This window comes from Rhinoderma darwinii, chromosome 5 (genome assembly GCF_050947455.1).
Source record: "Rhinoderma darwinii isolate aRhiDar2 chromosome 5, aRhiDar2.hap1, whole genome shotgun sequence".
Classification (NCBI taxonomy): Eukaryota; Metazoa; Chordata; class Amphibia; order Anura; family Rhinodermatidae; genus Rhinoderma; species Rhinoderma darwinii.
Genome location: NC_134691.1, coordinates 239,377,111 through 239,397,881, shown reverse-complemented (window position 1 = coordinate 239,397,881; position 20,771 = coordinate 239,377,111). Strand labels below are relative to the sequence as shown.

General features: G+C 42.9%; 1 protein-coding gene across 2 annotated transcripts in view; it reads left to right on the top strand.

Moving 5' to 3' along the window:
* ADCY1 (adenylate cyclase 1) overlaps positions 1-20,771 on the top strand; it is a 763,759-nt gene that overhangs the window by 727,774 nt on the left and 15,214 nt on the right. The window lies entirely within an intron of this gene.

Genomic DNA, 20,771 nt, shown 5'->3' with positions numbered 1-20,771 from the left:
CAGAAAGATGCCATGTCCCCTTAGACCAAGTCTGCAAAGCAGCCACTTGGTCTTCTTCCTCGAACTTCATTAAACACTATAGGCTCGACTTGTTTTCTTCTGAAGGCAAAATTCTAGTGGGAGCATCCAAGGCCTAAACCCCCCCCCATATTGTCATTGCTTGTTAAGTCCCTTAAAGGAACAGTGTCACCAAAATTTTTTTTTTTTATATCAGTTTTATGTTAGGGTTTTATTAAAAACGTTTATATTTATTTGTGTGTTTGTGTATTACTTTTTTCTATTTTTACACTTTTTCTTCCCTATGGGGGCTGCCATTTTTTTTTCCATTTCTGTATGTGTCGATTAACGACACATACAGACATGGAATACGGCAGCTCCAGTCCCATAGGGACTGCGAACGGGGCCCGTTCCATCCACTATGGTGTACGCCGTGTGTGTGTGGGAACGGCGCATGCGCCGCTCCCACACAGTCCGATTTGAAATGCGCGCCGTCCGGCGCCATTTTCCTGTGGACCGAAAGTCGCGGCCGGGCAGTAAGATCACTACTTCCGGTCGCGGCTTCCGGACTTGTGCACATGGAGCAGCGGCAGCAGACGGAGCGGACGGACCGGAGGGAGCGGCGGCGACTGGAGCAGGTAAGTGATTTCTATGTATGTTCGTGTTTCAGTGTGTTTTACTAGTGTATGTAAACCTTCTACACTGTGTGTTAGCTCAAAAAATGGCGACACACAGTGTAGGAGGTTAGACCATTCAAACCCCTCGTTTCTCCCGGCACTAGCCAGGATAAAGGAGGGGGGATTCTGAGAGCTCACTAGAGCGAGGGATTTTTTCCCAATTTTGCAGCATAAAGCAATGTGGTTGCTTTACCACATGCAATGCTGCAATTTTGGGAATTGCTCCATCTAGTGACCAGTGCTGGGAAATATTATAAATTGAATCCAATTTATAATATTTCCTGACTCGTGAAAAAAATTAAAAAAATTAGAACAATGTTTAATCACCTACACACTAATTGTTTAACTAAAAAAAAAACAACATGTTTTGCTGGCAACACATTCCCTTTAAGTGTGCTAACTTAGGACGATCAGGAAGTGGAAAATTTACCTGAAATTTTAATTTCCTGGAGTCCGTAGGCAGCACAAGTATCCCACCCTATATATATATATACTGCTGCATACGTTACGCTTTCTGAAGGGCTTTGGGCTCTATTTAAGGTTACCTGGAACCTCCTAATTGTTTAATTGATTACTGCTGAGTAATATGTCTCTTCTATCCGGTCAGATGAAGTATCTTAACCCTTAAGTGTGCTGCCTACGGACTCCAGGTAATTAAAATTTCAGGTAAATTTTCCACTTTTGTAGTGAAATTTTAAACAACTTAGATGTGATCATTTAAACAAGTAATCAGATTAATAATTTATTTATATTAAAAAAAAATCACTTCAAAAGTGTACATCCGTATCAATGTTTATATATATATATATATATATATATATATATATATATATATATATAATTGCAGATGTTAAATTTCTTCCTACAAATTCTGATTTAAAACGAAAACTTTTATGGAAGTGAAATTCCATAAATTGAGCAAATGCTATTGGCAAAAAATCTAAAATCCCACACCCAACCTTCTGAATGTATATTGAGTTTGATCCGTGAATTAAGTTAGTAAATACACTTATTTTTTAATCAGATAATTTTTATTATTGCTTTTTTCATTTTAACCCCTTAATGACCAGGCCTGAAAAGGCATTAATGACCAACTACATTTTTTTTAGTTTTTGCCTCTCTGCCTTTCAGCAGCCATAACTTTTTTATTTTTTCATTGACGTATTTTTGTAATTGTATTTTGAAATTGTATTTTTGTTCCTGTGAAGTTTAAGGGGTAAATGTACTGTGTAAGTTGTATTATTTGGGGGTTTTTTTTGTGGTGTGAAAATAGAAAAATTGCGATTTTATGCATTTTTTTTGGTTTACTTTTTATCTCATTCATGTTTTTACGCTAAACAACACGTTAAATTAATTCTTCAGGCTATTACGGTCTTGTAGATACCTATAAATGTATGGGGTTTTCGTTTTTATGTAATGTATGGGCAATAAAATATATTTTATTCTAAACTATCTGTGCCCCGCGATTTTGTCAGACCATTGAAAAACGTACCGATGCCGTTTTTTATTAGTATACTCCTAACCTTGGACAAATACACAAAACAAAGTGAAAAAAAACAAAGACAATAAACAATCTTCAATTAAAAATAGTTTTCTTTCAGTAGTCAGGTTCACTACGACAATGCTTCCCTGTAAACAATGTTAGCAGTAGAACCACCAGGGATGTGTGCATAAAGATTGGTGGAGTTGCTAACACGGGAGAGAGCCACATAGAGCTGGCCATGCGCAAAGCCGCTGACACTGAGGTCCACGCCAGCAACGTGCAGCGTTCGGCCCTGCTCTTTGTTGATGGTCATAGTATAACATAAGCTGGCAGGAAACTGTACACGTTTAAAACTGAAGGGAAAATTATTTGGAATGAGGGGGATTCGGGTTATAAAAACGCTATCACCTGCGCCGTATCCTGTTAAAATCTCAGCTTCTGTCACGTTTTGTTGTAGATTTGTGATTTTTGTGGGGTGCCGTTACATAGTTTTGGTGGGCTTAAATTTCTTAGGAGAATTATGGGGACGCCGACTTTTAAATAAATTTTGTGTGACGGAAGACCGGGTGTGCTTAGGGAATATAAAAATTCCACAGAATAGTTGGTAGCGTCTTCTTGTTCAATGACTCTGTTGATAGAAATACATTCTGCACTTTCCCCATGAACACGCGTCAATATTTCAGCGTTTATTGCTGCTGTCTGGTCGTTGCGAGGGGTCAAAATAGCTCTTTCATATAGCCAAGAGTTTTCATGATTTGTTATTTGCGTTGGGTCACCATACACAGAAAAAATTAGGTTTTGCAGTGATAGAACAGTACAACATAAATTATCAGGCAAAATAACTTTCCCTACTTCTTGCGGATACGTGCCGTCTCCAATTTTTTGTAATAAATCTGAAAACTCTTGTGCATTCGGGTTGCCTCCTGTTCGTGTCCGCATATTTATTGTTAAATGCATCAGTATAAGTTTGCGCCATAGAGTGCTCTTTGGGCAGGCTCTAATTTCATCTGCCCTCCTTCCTCGTGGTATGACTGGCAAAGTCTGTCTAAAATTGCCACAGAAAAGCATTGTCATACCACCCATGGGCTGGTCATGTTGTCTGATATCTCGCAAGGTTTTATCTACTGCTTCTACCTCTTTACGGTTTGCCATAGTTCACTCGTCCCATATTACTAAGCAGCAATCGCGTCAAAACCTTGCTTTGTCGCTGTTTCTAGATACATTACACACTGGGCTTTCCGTAAGATTCAAGTCAATCGGGATCTTGAACATTGTATGAGCGGTTTTGCCTTCAGGCAGCAATGTGGCTGATATGCCCGATGAAGCGACAGCAAGAGCAATTTTGCTTTGACTGCATATTTGGGCCAAGATGACTTTGGTGAGAATTGTTTTTCCCGTACCACCGGGTGCATCTAAAAACAGGATTTCTCCCAAAGTACCATCTACACTATGACACACACGATTGAATATCATACGCTGTTCCTCTGTCAGACTCGAGACACCGTTTTGCAATGTATCGGGCAACTTCCCGTTAATGTGTTCCCCGTCTAAAGCTGGTGCGGGCATACCATATTGAGAGACACGATTACCCCCTATAAATTTAACTATGTCTTGGATAACCAGCAAACATCAATTCATACTACTGTCACGCAACGTGTCGTTCAGTTCGCCGTCATTGTTTAGTTGTGCATTCCTGAAAAAGTCTTCAACTAATTTTTCCTGATATTTTTGCCACAACTGTGCAGCATCCGAAAGTCCACAAAAAAACAGCAAAATGGCAAACAAATGATGCAAGCGATGTGGACTATCGCTGACGCATGCTTCGGCCAAAGCGCTATCCCAATGCTGATCACCATCTAGCAAGTGATGCACTCGGCAAGCAGCCTGGTAAGTAGGATATTCAATACCGTCAACCTTTCGCAATTCGACAAAAGAAGTAGGTCCTCGCACTGTATGTAGAAGTAAGCGTAAGTAATAGCATTTGGAGTTGTTTGGATGCACCGTATAGACTCTTCCAATGACGTGTTCTTTTAACATGCCGGGCTCGCCATTCACAGATGTTCCATGTCTTCTACGGTTGAAAACACCCTGCTGCTTATTAAAAGTATAATATGACGGAACTTCGTTATATAACAGTGTTTTTGCAAAATCATCTGTTTCACAAAGTTGAAAGTATGCCAGCAAAGTGGTTTGTCTCGGGTTTTCTAACCGCTCTGCCACATTTTCAGGGTTGAAGTGCACCCTTTGCCCGCCTTCAAGGTGAACATCAAGATGCATCACTGGCGGATGTCTCTCGTGAATGTGGAAGCTGAAAATGTGCCACACCGCCTCAGAAGAGCTTATATATTGGGCAGATTGAAACCTTGTGACTTCGTCATATTTATTATTATTTCTCAACGCAAACGTGGCCTGGTCACTACCCTTTTTGATGTATTTACATATATATGTGATGGCTTCGACGCTGTTACATATTTCGACGTTGAAGTGAGCTTGAAATGTTCTTGATAGCATCGGTGAATAGGGTACAACCCGTCGATTGTCCAAAACAATTTCTTGACCATGTAACCTGACTGTAGCTGTGAAACCGCCTTGTAGGGGTGAACTTTGACGATACAACAGATAACCATTTTCCCCCGACATTGTTTGCTCTAATAGCGCTCCAGTGTATCTTTTAGAGCAATGACCCTCCTGCACGCAAGGAGAGTTTCTATTTAAAGCGCTGCATGGCCCATGAACCATATGCCTATTTACAATGTCTTGCAATATCGGGATCCTCATTCCGGTCAGGAAATTCAGCACTTATGACCGTGACAACAGCATCGTGGCAAATTTTTTCTTGCAGCCACAGGAGAATGTGGGCGTGTGGCAAGCCACGCTTTTGCCATTAAACACTGTACATGAATCAAAGAGCTGAACCGAAAACTTTTTGTTTTGTGATCAGGTCGATCATCAACTTTAGTTTTAAGTGGGAAAGCTCTGGCTATAATATCATGCCTATCATAAGTCGCCTGTCCTGTGAGAAGTTCTTGGGAAATTTCGTACCACTTTGGATTAGTTGTGAACGTTATGAAAAGGTCAAGCCAGCCGTATTTTCGGACGTAGCAGAAAGCATCTTGTGTACGTTCATGCATGTAACGCAGACCACCGGTAAAACTTAATGGCATTTGAGGGCACCGCAAAATTTGCTAATTACGACCATACCACCTACGGAAGCGAATTCAGCATAGTTAATCCTAGGGGAATACATAAAGCCGTTTCCTTATTGGAACAACATTGTTTGCCACACCATACTCCTGAGACTCATCTGAACCTTCTGATGAAATAGATATTCTATTAAGAGAGTGTGAAATTTGATCAGCCTCTAAGCGTGATTGACGTTGTTCTGCGGTTTCTGCCTGCCGTATTTCATCTACTCTTTCCCTTTCAGACGATAAATAACTTTCATTATTTTGGCACTTGTGTCCATAATTCTTTCCAGCTGATTCCAATCGTCGTTGATATTGGTCTTCGCTTTCGAAAGCTGTGGCATAGTTCTGACATTTACAATCGGCGGTTAATCTTGCTTCACGTTCTTCACTACGTTCAAGCTCTCGAGAGGCCGCTGTGCGAGCTCTCTGACAACTCAAGCGAGATTCTCTGTCGGTGACAGTTTCAGACTCGCGTGACGATGCATCGCGCTGTCGGTCAACAGATAGTTGTGCTTCGCTTTCCTCGTTACTCTCCATAGACTGAGAGGCCGCCATGCGAGCACGCTGCGTACTTAGCCGAGACTCACACTGGGTATAAGTTTCTGATGCGCGAGTTCTGGCCTAATGTTCTTGAGCTGCAGTAAGTGTCACCAAATGATCTTCTTCAGATTATTGAGACCTAATTATTCTCATTCTTTTTGCATTTCTGCTATATTGAGAAATATTTGATCTTTTTCTGGAAGACATTTACTCTCTGGAGACCGAGAGGCCGCTGTCCGAGCCCTTTGTAACAATCAATCAGATTACGTTTTTTTGAGGCAGCTAGGTGCATGAAAGCAGCGAGCGGATTGGTTGCTTTATCTCTCTTCTATGTGTAATATCCAATACAGACAAGCAATCAGATTACAGTTTAGATTCTTGTGAGGCAGCTGGGAGAATGAAAGCAGCAACCTGATTGGTTATTTTATATCCCTTCTATGTGTAAGAACCAAAATAAAGACATTTTGGAACTTTTGTCCATAGCAACCAATCAGATTAGAGTTCTTTTTTTCTGAGGCAACTTGGACAATGAAAGCGGAAACCTGATTGGTAGTTATATGTGCCTCAGATGCATAAAAAAAACAATATAGACGAAAGTTGGAGTTGTTGTCCTTAGCAACCAATCAGATCACAGCTGTAATTTGTCTGAGGCAGCTTGAAAAATTTGCAGCAATCTGATTGATTGCAACCTCTCCCTTATATAACAATCAGTATAGATGAAATTTGGAGCAGTTGCCCATAGCAACCTACTGGTGTCTATTTTTCCAAGACAATACAAAATGAAAGTAAAAATGTGATTGGTTGCCATGGTTTCCATGTGTTTGTTGTTGTTGTACTAATGCAATGTAAATGAATTTTTGAAAACATTAAATTTGCATATCTTCTGATTGAGTGAACCGATTGCGATGAAATAAAAACTAAATGTTACTTCAAGTTGACCCCTATGTTTTTCTAAAAATTCAATCTTAATTGGGTCAGTAGTTTTTACGTGATGCGTGCGCAAACAAACAGACAATAATTCCAATGCATTCTATCACTTATCCTTCATCCCCCCAATTATTATTATTTCGCAAATATTTTCAATGTACAAACATTCAAAGTTTACAGTTTTATTATATGTAGAGATAATGACTTTTTAAAAAATAAAATAATAATAATTTATTTCTTACATTTTTTTAAACCCATGAAGGGATAACTTTTTAACAACTTTATTTTATTCTTATGTATTATATGCTAATACATTACACTGTGTCGCTATGACACGTTTTTATACACCAATAGATTACATCAAGTAGTCCACAAATATAGATTCCCCACTAACTTGCGGTGTATTGAAACTCAACTTTTATTAAATCTATTTCAAATGTGATTGTCTACCTCAAAATAATAATTTCAACAAAATTTTGGTAAAACGGGCCCCGATATAATTGTATTAGCCATTTTGTTTGTGTTTCAATATAGCTGCTATTTGCAGCCTATTTGTATATTTGACCACTGTGGAGCGGTAGAACTTAAACCCTCCACATAGACATTGTTTTTGTAGCGTCCATGGCCGTCGGGTTTACTCACCCCCAGGCGGCCGCAGCCATGGATCTGTGAGAGCTGGATCGCGTCTCCTTCCCAGGAGACGCCAGCGCTCACTTCCACTCCGGTCCGCTGTGTCCCATAGGGTGCGCGCGTACGCTCGTGCCCGGCCTTAAAGGGCCAGGGAGCGCACATGGGAAATCATCAACTAGCCATGATTCCCTGGACTATAAAATGGGCCCTGCCCCTTTGTTCATTGCCTGATCGTTGTTAGTTAATACCATGTTAGTCTTTACAAATGGTCCCTTAGTGTTATCCTGTTCCCGTTGTTTCCAGTGCCCTGCTACCTGTATCCTGCATCCCGTGCTGTGTCCTTGTTCCTGAGCCTGTTAGTGTTTGAGTCGTGTCCTACTGCACCCACTGACATCTGCCACGTCCAGTGTCATCTACCACATCCAGTGTCATCCGCCACGTCTGGCGTTACCTGCTGCACCCACCTCCATCCGTGCTAAAGCCTCGGCCACTGTCTGGACTATTTCAGGTACCCTTGTGCTACGAACTTGTTTAGACTCTTGCGTAGACTGTGACTTGGCCAGCTGGTCCACATACCCTGTGATCGTGACAGGCCATGGACCCCGCTGGTCAACCTGAGACCTTGACCACACAAGCCATGCTGACAGAGATGCAAGACCAACTCCTCCTGTCTGTGAACGCCATTGCACATTGGCTGGTTGCTCAATCCACAGTCGTCACCGCACCTATTCCAGCTGTTCCTCCTGCTACACCTCCTGTCTGTACCAGTGCCGATCCCCTATGCTTCCTGCCGCTACCTCCTCGCTATGATGGAGACACGAGGACTTGCTGGAGATTTCTGAATCCGTGCCAGATCCACTTCAAACTACATGACAGGGCCTACTCCTTACTGGCAAAGCCCTGGCATGGGCAAGTCCTCTGTGGGAAAATCAGGGATCAGAGACTCGGGACTTGCAGTGCTTTTTATGGACTTTCCGTTTGATTTTTGAGGAGCCTGGGAGAGTTTCTTCTGCTGCTCCATCCATGCTGACCCTACACCAGGGAGACCTCTCCGTGGGCGAGTATGCCATTCAGTTTCGTATCCTGGCTGCTGAACTAACCTGGAACAACGAGGCTTTGGTGGCCACATTCTGGCCAGGTACTGTCTTCTAGCGATCTGCCACCTAGCCTGGACTATCTCATCCTCCTAGCCACCTGAGTTGACATGAGGATCTTGGTGCGTTCCCAAGAGGTTCTGCGGGAGAGAGGATTTCCTAGGATGGCATCTATTTTCAAGCAATCCTTACTGTCCTCTTCAGTCATCCCACCAGAGGAGCCTATGCAAATGTACCAGGCCAAATTGTCTACCCAGGAGAAACAACGCAGATGCAATTCAGGACTTTGTATTGCGGCCTCAGAGGCCATGTTGTGCGTTTGTGTCCCCAGAGGCCAGATAGACCCCAGTGCCTAGGTTTGGTTGGAGAGACGACCCTAGTCGTATTGGTAGCAAATAAATGGTTAAATTCCAAGCTGACCATTCCTGTAACCTTTAGTGTCCGGTTAGAGGACGCACCAGGTTTCTGCCTATCTGGACTCCGGGTCCTCTGCAAACTTCATCCAAAAGTATCTAGTGGCTCGTCTACTGTTGCCCACAGTTCCTCTGGAGACATATTTTGCTGTTGCCTCTGTGAATGGACTGCCTCTGCCCGATCCGATTGTATCTGAGACCAAGGCACTGAAGCTCCAAGTTGGAGCCCTTCATTCAGAACTGATTTCATTTCTTGTTTTGCCCAAAGCCATCAATCCTGTTCTGCCGGGTCTGCCTTGGCTTCGACTACATGCCCCAGTCCTGGACTGGAACTCCGGAGAGGTTCTCCAATGGGGCTCTAAATGTCTCGATCGCTGTCTGTTGTAGATTCATCCTGTCCAGCCTCCTTAGCCTCAGTCATTGGCAGAATTACCCCCTCATTTCGCTCAGTTTGCAGAAGTCTTCAACAAGAGGGAGGCTGAGATTCTGCCCCCACATCGGACTTATTTCTGCCCCATTGAACTGGTTCCAAATGCCTCTCTTCCCCGTGGATGTGTATACCCTCTTTCCTTGCCAGAGACTCAATCCATGTCTGTCTATTCAAGGAGAATTTGTAGAGGGGTTTCATAGGAAAGTCTTCCTCCGCGGCTGGGGCCGAGTTCTTCTTCGTGAACCCCTTAGTGACCGGGCCTGAAAAGACCTTAATGACCAGCTAAATGTTTCCGTTTTTGTCTTTTTGCCTTTCACAGCCATAACTTTTTTATTTTTTCATTGACGTGGCTGTATGAGGCCTTGTTTTATGTGAGAGAAATAGTATTTTTTCCCCTTAGTTTGTGGGTAAAAATTTTGTTTTTTACGGAGTAAATATAGGAAAAAGTGATTCTCGGCATTGTTTTTCTTGTTTATTTTTTATCCTGTTCATATTTCATGCTAAATAACCCATTAGATTAATTCTTCAGGTTATTACGGTTGTATAGATACATATGTGTAGGTTTTTTGTTTTTATTTAGTGTAGGGGCAATAAAATGTATTTTATTCAAAATAATGACTTTTTTTGTTCCTTTTTTTTTTCTAATCCCATTAAGGGATAACTTTATTTATAACTTTATTTTTTACTTCTAATGTATTAGCATACTCCTGTATGCTAATACATTACACTGTGTCACTGTGACACAGGCTTCTGATCGGGCAGCACATAGTGTGCCCGAACAGCAGGCAAACAGAACAGACAGCCCTGGGGTCCTTTGTAGGTCCCCAGGGCTGACTGCAGAAGGATTCCCTGGTGTTTGATCTCATCACCGGAACGGCGGTGATGCGATCAAAGAGGGTAATTCCCTTTGATCATGCCGCGGTCACGGACCGAGGCAATCATGGGTTTAAACAGCTGGGATCCGAATATTTTTCGACCCCAGCTGTGTACAGGAGACTGCTCTGAGATCAGGAGCTGTTTGTTACAGCTCCTGCTTAGAGGATGAGCACTCACAGTAGCACTCATCAGCCTCTTCTACAGTGACGCCAAAAGACATCGTTTTAGGCTGGGGACCTGCACCGCCTGCCGTCAAAAATGGTGGGTGGTCATTAAGGAGTTAAAAACAAACACGGATCTCTTCGACCCTGCATTGACTACCGTGGTCTCAACCAGATCACAGTCAAGAACAAATACCCGTTGCCACTTATAGCCGAACTGTTTGACCGTATACGAGGATCCAGGATTTTTTCAAAATTAGACTATCGTGGGGCTTATAATTTGATCCGAATCCGTCAAGGTGACAAGTGGAAGACGGTGTTCAATACCCGAGACAGGCACTATGAATACCTGATGATGCCCTTCGGACTGTGTAAAACTCCAGCGGTCTTCCAAGAATTTGTCAATGATATCTTCAGAGATCTCGTCTATGTCTGTGTTATAGTTTATCTCGATGATATTTTGATTTTCTCCCCGGATCCAATGACTCATCGGAGGCATGTCCATCAGGTTCTACTGCGATTAACCCTTTCAGGATCAAGGGTCATCGATGCCTCAATGACCAGCCCCATTTTTTCAAATCTGACGTGTCATTTTAAGTGGTAATAACTCTGGAATGCTTTTGCCTATCCAAGCGATTCAGAGGTTATTTTCTCATGACATATTGTACTTTATGCTAGTGGAAAAATGTGGTCAATAAATTCATAGCTTATTTGTGAAAAACACCAAAATTTTAAGAAAATGTGCAAAAATTATAATTTTTCTAATTTTAAATTAATCTACTTCTAATACAGATAGTAATAACACACAAAATTGTTTTTTGAACATTATTTTATTTTTCTAGGACGTTACAAGGCTTAGAACTTTAGCAGCAATTTCTCACATATTCAAGAAAATTTCAAAAGGCTATTTTGTCAAGGACCAGTTCAGTTCTGAAGTTGCTTTGAGGGCCTTATGCTCTAGATAGACCACATAAATCACCCCATTATAAAAACTGCACCCCTCAAAGTATTCAAAACAGCAGTCAGAAAGTTTATTAACCTTTTAGGCCGAAATTCATTTGTAATAAAAAAAAATTCTGTAACACAGAAGGTTTTACCAGAGAACTGCAACTCAATAGTTATTGCCCAGATTCTGCAGTTTTTAGAAATATCCCACATGTGGCTCTAGTGTGATAATGGACTGAAGCACCGGCCTCAGAAGCAAAGGAGCACCTAGAGGATTTTGGTGTCTCCTTTTTTTAGAATATATTTTAGGCACCAGGTCAGGTTTGAAGAGGTCTTGTGGTGCCAAAACAGTGGAATCTCCCCAAAAGTGGTTTTGGAAACTACACACCTCAAGGAATTTATCTAGGGGTATAGTTAGCATCTTGACCCGACAGGTCTTTTGCTATATTTATTGTAATATGTCTTTGAAAATGAAAATCTACATTTTTTCTGAAAAAATGAATTTTTACAAGGAATAAAGAATAAAAAGCACCCCAAAACTTATAAAGCTATTTCTCACGATTACGGCAATACCCCATATGTGGTAATAAACTGCTGTTTGGACCCACGGCAGAGCCCAGAAGGGAAGGAGCGCCAGTTGGTTTTTGGAGCGCAGATTTTGCTTGGTAATAGTTCTGTTTGTGGTTTTGCTGGTATTTCAGTTTATAATGTGGTGGCATATGTAAACTGGGCAGCGTACATCAGGGCATAATAAGAGGGTATAATAAGGGGGTAAATAAATAATTCATAAATGTGTGGCCAATCTTATCCACTTTTGGACACTGCACAAATTCTGTCGCTATATTCTGAGCGCCAGAACTTTTTTTTATTTTTTCTCCACCGGAGCTGTGTGAGGGCTTATTTGTTATGTTAGAATCTGTAGTTTTCATTGGTACCATTTTAGGGTACATGTGATTTTTTTTTGATCACTTTTTATTTGATTTTCTGGCAAGCAAAGTGACAGAAAAAACATACATTTTGACAATGTTTTTTGTCCTTTTTTTTTACAGTAATCACTGTGCGCTATAAATGACATTTTACTTTATTCTGCAGGTCGGTACGATTACGTCAATACCATATGTATATAGTTTTTTTTATGTTTTGTGGCGTTTGCGCAATAAAATCACTTTTCTATAAAATTATTTATTTTTTGTGTCACCATATTCTGAGAGCCATAGTTTTTTTTATTTTTCAGTCAAAAAAGCTGTGTAAGGGCTTGTTTTTTGCGGGACGGGTTGTGGTTTTTATTCGTATTATTTTGGGGTACATGCGAATTTTTTATCACTTTTTATTCTATATTTTGGGAGGGGTGATGACGAAAAAAATAGGGATGCTTGTATTGTTTTTTAATTTTTGTGGTGTTTACCGTGCGGGAAAAATAATATTATAGTTTTATAGTTGGGGTCGTTACGAACGCGGTTATACCAAATATGTGTACTTTTTTATTGTACTTTTTTATTGGAAAAAAAAATTTGTTTTTACACTTTTATAAAACATTTTTATTACTTTTTTTTTTAACTTGTTTTACTTGAAGACCTGCAGCACTGATGGCTGCTATAATACATTACACTACCTAGGTAGTGTAACGTATTATAAACTGTCAGTGTGACGTTGACAGTCACACTGACGGGAGCTGGTCCTCATAGCCTTCCGTGAATGGCAGACCGGAGGCCATTGTATGGCCTCCGGTTTTGCCATGCAACCGACGGCAGCACCCGCAATCGGTCCCCGGGAAAGTTTGTTGTAGCAACAAACTTTCCCTGTGATCACATGATCGGGACCTGAACCAATCAGGTCCCGGTCATGTCTCTGGAACCAGAGGCAGGGGTTAACAGCGTGATCCGGGTGTCAGCACTACTCTGAGACACCCGGATCGCGCTTTTAACACCCACTGTGAATTCACATCGGCGCTGCACAGAGCCCAGCAAGCGCCAACGTGAATTTACTGTGGGCGGTAAGAAAGCAGTTAATACCAGTGATCATATTCTCTGTAGCCTAACCAATCGGTTCGGCTATCAGAGAACAGGTTGCTGGGGAGCTGCGGACACTGACACAGCCGACGTCCGAGCGCTTTTCACAGCGCTATGCCGGCTGGAACAGAGATCTGTATATACACGTCCTGGCAGCACGGGGTATGTGCGAAAAGGACGTGTATATACAGATTGTCGGCATGAAAGGGTTAAGGGAGAATCGTCTATATGCCAAGCTGGAGAAGTGTGTCTTTGAAAATAATTCTCTGCCCTTCCTGGGCTATATCATCTCGGATCAAGGTCTCAAGATGGATCCTGAGAAAGTAAAGTCCGTTCTGGAATGGCCACGTCCCCAAGGCTTAAGGTCCATACAGCTTTTTTTGGGATTTGCCAACTTCTACAGGCAGTTTATCCCAAACTTCCCATCACTGACAGCTCCCATCTCTACCCTTACCAAGGAGGGTGTGAACGCCAAGGTGTGGACTCCAGAGGCAGAATCTGCATTTAATAACATCAAGAAAACCTTCACTTCAGACATGTCTCAGCAGTTCTCATTGGAGGTGGACGCTTCTTCTGTTGGTGCAGGTGCACTTCTGTTCCAGAGGAATTCCAAAGGAAAGGCAGTAGTATGTGGCTATTATTCAAGACTTTTTTCCTCTGCAGAGCGGAACTACTCTATTGGGGATCGGGAGCTACTTGCCATCAAATTGGCTCTGGAGGAGTGGAGACATCTGCTACAGGGCGCAGCTCACCCTATCCTGGTCTACACCGATCACAAGAACCTCACCTATCCCCAGTCAACTCAACGACTAAACCCCCATCAAGCCAGGTGGTCGCTGTTCTTCACCTGTTTCCAATTTGTGCTCCACTACCGTCCAGCTGACAGGAATGTGAGGGCCGATGCCCTGTCCAGGTCATTTAAGATGGATGACACAGTGGAGTCCCTTCAAAGTATCATAGACCCGTCCTGCATTGTCACTGCCAATCCTTTGCCAGTTAGAGACATCCCTCCGGGGAGGACTTTTGATCGGTTGGCAGACAGGAGAAGAATTCTCCGCTGGGGACACAGCTCTAAACTAGCTGAACACGCTGGTGTTCGTAAAACCCGAGACCTGATTGCTCGTCACTTCTGGTGGCCCACGCTACCCAAAGATGTTGTGGACTTTGTCTCTTCCTGCACGGTGTGTGCTTCTAACAAGGTTACTCACTCCAAGCCTGCCAGCCTGCTTCAACCTCTGCCTTTACCCAATGCCCCCTAGCAGCACTTTGCGATGGAATTTGTCACAGACCTTCCTCCCTCAGCAGGATGCAACACTGTCTGGGTGGTGGTGGACCGGTTCTCGAGGATGGCACATTTTCTCCCGCTGACCGGCCTATCTTCTGCTCCACGACTGGCGAGTCTCTTCATTCAGCACATCTTTCGCTTGCATAGCTTGCCCCTTCACATTGTATCTGATCAGGAGATTCAATTTACCTCAAAATACTGGAGAGCCCTCTGTAAACTCCTGGATGTGAGATTGGACTTTTCCTCAGCCTATCACCCCCAGTCGAATAGGCAAGTCGAGAGGATCAACCAGATCATGGAGAATTATCTCCGCCACTACATCTCCTTGCAGCATGATAACTGTGTACAGCTTCTTCTATGGGCCGAGTTCTCATATAACAACCACACATGTGAGTCCACCACTTCCACTCCATTTAACATTGTGTACAGTCAACATCCTAGAGTCCCTCTTCCTGTGCGACTACATCTCATGTACCCACTGCTGACTCTGCATTTGGGGACTTTCTGCAAATCTGGCAACAGACCCGGTCCTCTATTTTGCTGGCAGTCATTCACATGAAGCGAAAAGTGGATACAATGAGAAGAGAGCCACCCCAGTTTCTCCCAGGTACCAAAGTCTGGCTGTCCTCACGGAACATCCGTTTAAAGGTGCCTTCATACAAGTTTGCTCCCAGGTTCCTCTGTCCTTTTGAGATTTTGCAACAGATAAACCTTGTCTCCTATAAGCTGCGGTTGCCTCCTACCCTCAGAATCCCCAGCTACTTTCTTGTGTCCCTTCTGAAACCAGTGGTCCTGAACCGCTACAGTAAGACTACCAGTTCCACAGTTGCACCCAGCAGTTCTTCCTATGTGTTTGAGGTGAGGGAGATCCTGGACTGCAAAAGGGTAGGAGGAAGGAGTTTCTATTTTGTGGACTGTAGAGGGTTTGGTCCTGAGGAGAGGTCCTGGGAGCCGGAGGAGAACCTCAGTGTCCCTGTAAGAAATTCCTCTCTCGCTCTGGTCCCAAGAAGAGGGGGCGTAAGAGGAGGGATACCGTAGCGTCCATGGCCTCGGGCTGTCGGGTTTACTCACCTCCCGACGCCCACAGCCATGGATCAGTAAGCGCTGGCTCACATCTCCTTCCTAGGAGACGCCAGCGCTCCCTTCTGCTCCGGTCCGCTGTGTCATGTAGGAACAATCATCATCAACTCACATGATTTCCTGGACTATAAGAAGGGCCCTGCCCTTCTGATCCTTGCCTGAGTGTTGTTAGTGTATCCCAGAAGATGCCAGCGCGCTCCGGTCCGCTGTGCTCCATAGGGTGCGCGCACACTCGTGCCCTGTCTTAAAGGGCCAGCTTGTGCACATGGGAAATCATCATCATCAACTAGCCATGATTCCCCGGACTATAAGTAGGGCCCTGCCCCTTTACTCTTTGCCTGTGCATTGTTAGTTAATCCCATGTTAGTCTTTGCAAATGGTCCCTTAGTGTTATCCTGTTCCCGTTGTTTCCTATGCCCTGCTACCTGTATCCTGTGTCCTGTCTCCCATGCTGGGTCCTTGTTCCTGAGCCTGTTAGTGTTTGAGTCGTGTCCTACTGCACCCGCTGTCATCTGCCATGTCCAGTGTCATCTGCCACGTCCAGTGTCATTTACCAGTAGTGGGTACACATACCCTGTGATCGTGACAGTTTTCTTATAGATTATTAACTGTTAAAGTGGCTTGCTGCAACACCTTGTTACAGCTAAGTAGAACAGGCAAAAGACAAAATTTGCCTTGGTGATTAAAAAGATTTGCACAGACACTGTCATCTAACCCGCTAAGTTTCACTGATAGAGTGGCATCCTCAGAGGTCTCTGCACTCAACATATATAACACTGTTTGTTTGAAGGTATTTCCTATGTGCGTTTCTGCTGCCCTATCTGTGGGGATGTACTGTCCCTCTTGATCTAGTTAACGGACGTGTCCATCTCTCATAGGTCTGCACTGGGTGACGCGGCTGTTTTGATCGTGCTAGTCAGCCAGAAATTATAGACAAATACGTCAGCCAATACTGGCTCTGAAACCATGTTATCTAGTGGTATATCAGTAAGACTGGCCCTTTCAAAGCCCGCCCTTCATAGATTGGACAGGCCGTGTCCGTCTGTTCTCTCCATGGTGAGATGTGCCCATTGTGCCAATGGACTTGCCGTATCTATCTCTGAATTGGAAGGCCATCTTGGTCCTGCCCCCTATTTTTCATTGGACAGCAGTGGCCGTCAATGAAGCCGAGATTTACATGTGTTTTAGAATTATATTTTCAATCCTATTGTACACTATGTTCAAGCATATACGCAATTTCCATAATGACGTACTTACCAACTAATATTTTGAGTATTTTTATTATACAATTATATTATTCATATTGAACAATGTCATTGAGTTATTCACATAGAATCTCAAACAGTAGTTGTTATTCCATAATGAGCAATATTATAGAATTAATCATATAGAATCTTACGCAAAGATTGTTAGCCAATTATTATATGCCACTATATATAGGCTCATTTATGAGCTTTACCTTAGGTAATATAGCAAGAGGCAGTTATGGACATTATATTTTTGGCCATAAAATATAGCTTTAAAGTCTAGGCTTCTTTGTGAATATAAGGATTATTAGTAGTAGAGGTATACAGTGGAGGAAATAAGTATTTGATCCCTTGCTGATTTTGTAAGTTTGCCCACTGTCAAAGTCATGAACAGTCTAGAATTTTTAGTCTAGGTTAATTTTACCAGTGAGAGATAGATTATATAAAAAAAAAAAAAAGAAAATCACATAGTCAAAATTATATATATTTATTTGCATTGTGCACAGAGAAATCAGTATTTGATCCCCTACCAACCATTAAGAGTTCAGCCTCCTCCAGACCAGTTACATGCTCCAAATCAACTTGGTGCCTGCATTAAAGACAGCTGTCTTACATGGTCACCTGTATAAAAGACTCCTGTCCACAGACTCTATTAATCAGTCTGACTCTAACCTCTACAACATGGGCAAGACCAAAGAGCTTTCTAAGGATGTCAGGGACAAGATCATAGACCTGCACAAGGCTGGAATGGGCTACAAAAATATAAGTAAGAAGCTGGGTGAGAAGGAGACAACTGTTTGTGCAATAGTAAGAAAATGGAAGACATACAAAATGACTGTCAATCGACATCGATCTGGGGCTCCATGCAAAAGCTCACCTCGTGAGGTATCCTTGATCCTGAGGAAGGTGAGAGCTCAGCTGAAAACTACACGGGGGGAACTTGTTAATGATCTCAAGGCAGCTGGGACCACAGTCACCAAGAAAACCATTGGTAACACATTACGCCGTAATGGATTAAAATCCTGCAGTGCCCGCAAGGTCCCCCTGCTCAAGAAGGCACATGTACAGGCCCGTCTGAAGTTTGCAAATGAACATCTGGATGATTCTGAGTGATTGGGAGAAGGTGCTGTGGTCAGATGAGACTAAAATTGAGCTCTTTGGCATTAACTCAACTCGCCGTTTTTGGAGGAAGAGAAATGCTGCCTATGACCCAAAGAACACCGTCCCCACTGTCAAGCATGGAGGTGTTAACATTATGTTTTGGGGGTGGTTCTCTGCTAAGGGCACAGGACTACTTCACCGCATCAATGGGAGAATGGATGGAGCCATGTACCGGCAAATCCTGAGTGACAACCTCCTTCCCTCCACCAGGACATTAAAAATGGCTCGTGGCTGGGTCTTCCAGCACGACAATTACCCGAAACATACAGCCAAGGCAACAAAGGAGTGGCTCAAAAAGAAGCACATTAAGGTCATGGAGTGGCCTAGCCAGTCTCCAGACCTTAATCCCATCGAAAACTTATGGAGGGAGCTGAAGATCCGAGTTGCCAAGCGACAGCCTCGAAATCTTAATGATTTACAGATGATCTGCAAAGAGGAGTGGGCCAAAATTCCATCTAACATGTGTGCAAACCTCATCATCAACTACTAAAAATGTCTGACTGCTGTGCTTGCCAACAAGGGTTTTGCCACCAAGTATTAAGTCTTGTTTGCCAAAGGGATCAAATACTTATTTCTCTGTGCACAATGCAAATAAATATATATAATTTTGACAATGTGATTTTTTTTATATAATCTATCTCTCACTGGTAAAATTAACCTAGCCTAAAAATTCTAGACTGTTCATGGCTTTGACAGTGGGCAAACTTACAAAATCAGCAAGGGATCAAATACTTATTTCCTTCACTGTATAGGCATATTGATGAATAGTTCTATTTTTCATAGATATGGACAGTGTCATAAAAGTATGCTGAGGTTTTTTTGACAACGTCAGTGTCTTCCACTATATTTATTTTCTTCATTATTATTTTTTGAAAAATTATTAACTAGATTTGTAGTCTAATTTTATACATGAACTTATAGGAATTGACTATTTAATTATTGAATGACGTCTATTTAATTTTCACTTTCTCAAAGAGGCAACACTGTTTTCATTTTATTTTTATGTCAAAAGAACTATTTTAAATATACTACCAGTAATTTATTTTAGAAAGGGAGTGAAGGTAAAGCCCTTATTGAAGCTTATGGATTTATGGTATCCATCCTGTGGATCCATCTTAGTAAGTTGTCTAGATTTCTCTTCCTAGGGCCTAGTTTGGTTGCCTGTAATCCCCAGAATTTTTGGGTTTTGGGGTCATTTTGTTGATAATATTTAACATGTCTTGCCAGAGGGTTCTCTTTTTCACTATTGTTAGTACTGACATGTTTTAACACACGACAACATAATTCTTGTGTAGTTTTGCCTACATTAAATTTTTGACAAGGGCATATTGCCACGTGTAGTGTTGGCTGCTAGTGACGCTCCTGCTGGCAGGACCCGCCACCAGGTATCGTACTTTTTCCGCCGGCAGCCCGGTCCTGCTCCCTGTTCAGGTTCCCGGCATCTGCTGTCTTCCTCTGCTCGCGGTCGCATTTCTTTTAGTGCGCATGCTGCCTCTCATAGGGCCATCACGCGCCGAATTCAAAAATCTCATATCCAATCCCTGTTGCACCAGGACTTTTTAAGGCACCTTCACAATCCACCTGGGACTTGGACAACATTGGAACAATCTAGTTACGTCCTGCAAAGGTTCCTGGTTGCAGCTGAATACAGTCCACTATTGCTATCTGTTATCAGCCTGTGTCCAGCTATTCGCTACCTGCCTGTGTCCAGCCATCCGCTATCAGCCAGTGTCCAGCCATCCGCTATCAGCCAGTGTCCAGCCATCCGCTATCAGCCAGTGTCCAGCCATCAGCTATCAGCCAGTGTCCAGCCATCAGCTATTAGCCAGTGTCCATCCATCTGCTATCAGCCAGTGTCCATCCATCTGCTATCAGCCAGTGTCCAGCCTTCTGCTATCAGCCAGTGTTCAGCTATACGCTAACAGCCAGTGTCCAGCTATCCGCTACCTGCTATCCACTATCAGCCTGTGTCCAGCGATCCAATATCAGCCCCCATCCAGCTGTCTGCTGCCAGTCTGCCTCCAACTGTCTGTGACAAGCCTGAAGCTGCCGGTCTATTATGAACTGTGTCGTCTGGTCTACATCCATTTGCCAATTTACCATCTGGCAGTGCCTGTACCTGGTCCGCTGGGCCAGCCGTTACTCTCACCATGACCACCTCAAGAGGTAGCGACTTGGTAGTTTCTCCTCAACGAAGTCGAGATCCCTGTATGAGGGTGGGTTAAAGGGTGAAGACCGGGAGGTTACTTAGATAATGCCCTTAGATGTGGCCTCAAGCCAAACCGGGGGAGTAGCCCAATGGGTCCACAACAGACAGGTCATCACACCACATGTGTATATATAATACCCTTTGTGCTGCGAATAATGAACTGTCTGGTATCAACATTTCTCCCATTTAATGGGTTTAGAACATTTTGTTTTGCTCTCGGCATAAATGTACAAGCTTTGCACCTGCCACATTTATAAAAACTAACTGGTTTCTCTAACCAAGTGCCAGTAATGGTTTCAGGTCTAGGGTCTCTTAGAAAACGATGTACTAACACATCCTTGACATGTTTCCCTCTCCTATACGTAATTGTTGGATTTGGTGTTAATACTTCCTTTAGTTCATCGTCAGCCAGCAATATG